The 2,509-nt window shown below is 50.7% G+C and overlaps 1 pseudogene; it reads left to right on the top strand.

Moving 5' to 3' along the window:
• LOC115071999 overlaps positions 1-1,706 on the top strand; it is a 22,031-nt pseudogene extending 20,325 nt beyond the window's left edge.
• The last annotated feature ends 803 nt before the right edge of the window (positions 1,707-2,509 follow it).

Here is a 2,509-nt window from a genome sequence, read left to right as displayed (position 1 = left end):
TAGATCTTTGTTGTGGGGACTAAACGCAGAGCTCAGGACATAGCCTCCTGTCCGGCTTCATGGACAGCTCCAAGTTTGGCTGCAGCCTCAGCCTCTGCATCTGAATGCTAGCCCACATGAGGACATAAGAAAAGGGAGAAAAATAGTTTATTTAGGGATTTTCCAAAACGATGGAGAAATTCTCAATATGTCTTCTGGCCTAACATGTAGCAGTATTGTAATTTATAGAAAAGATGGAATTATTCAGTAACTATAGATACTTAGCTATGACCCAAATTACCACAAGTGGGAGATGAGTCCCCGGTGCTCAGACTTTTACCTTTAGTGTGGTATTTCCTCTAGGGATCCAGAGCTGAAAAACAAAATTTGAAAACAGATCCTAATTTTCTAAGGCCGCTTTATGAGAGACCTGGCTGGATTTCAGCCTGTGTTTGGATGGCACCAAGCATGGAGGTTGCCCTGCCCTCCTGACTTAGTCTCGCCATCTTTTCTCCCCTAGAAAAGCCCATGGTGGTTTTGTAATCTTCAAAGACCCAGTCCATGAAGCATCACAAACTCCTGGTCTGTGCTGTGAGTGGTTTCTACCCCAACGAAATTAAAGTAGCATGGTTTTGCTATGGCCAGGAGAAGAAGGATGGAGTTGCATCCGCAGGCCTGATCCTGAATAGAGACTGGACCTTCCAGACCCTGGTGATGCTGGAGACAGTTCCTCAGAGTGGAGATGTTTACACCTGCCAGGTGGAGCACCCCAGCCTGCCCAGCCCTGTCACAGTGGAGTGGAGTGAGTGGGGAGGTCCCTGGCCCTGTGAATTCCCACCAGGAAGGGGTGTGGTTACCCTGAGTGTCAGCTTTCTCTCCCCACACACTGTGTGCTGCGTGTCCTCTCCTTCCGTGTGGCTCACTGGGGTAGCCCTGTGATATGTCTACAACCACCTCTACCCCGGAAACAGTTATGTGCACCAGACACTCCTGTGAACCTTCCAGTGACATCACAGGCCCTGGTCGCCTGCATGGCCCTGGCTGCGGCCTCTGGGCTGGGGCTGTTTCCCAGCTCTGCTGCAGGTGCATGATGATGACGGACCAGGCGCAATGCAGGGTCACGGCTGACGTGAGGGACGTCCCGTCTCAGCTCTGCCTTTCCTCAGCTGTCACCCCTCATAACTGCACCTCACTGAGCTCCAGAGGCTTTGTGTGGGGGTGGTGTTTCAGGGGGGTCAGGTGTAAATCCCTTCGGGGTGTGGACCTTCAGGGTGCTTCCTAAACACCCCAGACATGGTCAATCCCAGCTCTTCTACTGTAGGCTTCTTCCTCTGTCCCAGAGCTCTGAATCTCAGGGTCCAAGAGAGGGAAATTAGATATGGTTTGAAAACTCTCTAAACCTGGTTTCCTTTCTCAGAGGTATGGTCTGAATCTGCACAGAGCAAGATGCTGAGTGGAGCTGGGGGCTTCATGCTTGGTCTGCTCTTCCTTGGGGTGGGGCTGTTTGTCTACCTCAGGAACCGGAAAAGTGAGGAGCCTGGGGTGACCAAGAATTCCATAGACTGCTGGGGAAGAAACACAGCTTTGTCCTGAGGGTGTCTGCACCTCTTTGTGAAGACATTTTTTTTTCCTCAAGTGGCCTCAGATTCCAAGGGACTTGTGCTATCAGAGGTCTGCAGGAATAAGGGACTGTAGAGTATAAGATGGGACTCCTATATGGAACCTCATCCACCCACAGCTCAGGGACCATCGTGGAAGGGGGGGTGGAAAGATTGTAAGAGCCAGGGCTGTTCATGAACACAGGGAAGCAGAGGCTTCCAGGCCACAGGAAGCTGCACATGTGAACTGGTGGTAGTGGTGGCATCAGGCACAGGACCCACGCCAACTCAGATGGACAGGGGCCCAAAGGGAAGGAGAGAAATGAGTGGCCAACCAGCCCTAGACTGAGAGCTGTTAGAGACTGACTGCTGCTGGGCGAGGGAGAGTATGACTTACATATGATCACTGGATGGGCTGACCAGACTCCAGTGGACACATTTACACTGAAGGACATTTGGGCACAGGTGCCTGAATGAATGGGATTTGCATGTGTGGTGGAGTACATGCGGTTCTGGGGGCGGGATGGGGAGGCATGGATGAGGGGCTGGGGTCTAGATCTGACTGACAACTCTTATGAGGAATTGCAAAGACTCAATAAAATATACATTAAAAAGATTTTTTAAAAACCTAAGGAGTTATGGCTAATAGAGATATGGGGAAAGTTAGAAAATTGTGACTTGAAAACTTAGTAAAAAGACAGAAGGAACAAGGAGCCATGAGGTACTGGGTTTGTGTGAGAGAAGCTTCCTGGGCTCCTGCTGTCAGCCTGCACCCTGTCCGCCCTGGTTTGTGTGGGTTGTGGTGTTAGAGCAATCCCAGGTAGCAGATCAGAGGCTGGAGACAGTGTGTCTGGGGACAGCTCTGCTGTGTATATTTAAGTATCTGTCTCCTTCTCATTCCCAGGACAGTCTGGACTTCGGACAACAGGTAA

This window comes from Nannospalax galili, unplaced genomic scaffold (assembly GCF_000622305.1).
Source record: "Nannospalax galili isolate Female #2095 unplaced genomic scaffold, S.galili_v1.0 scaffold2200, whole genome shotgun sequence".
Lineage (NCBI taxonomy): Eukaryota > Metazoa > Chordata > Mammalia > Rodentia > Spalacidae > Nannospalax > Nannospalax galili.
This window is presented reverse-complemented; position numbering and strand designations above follow the sequence as displayed.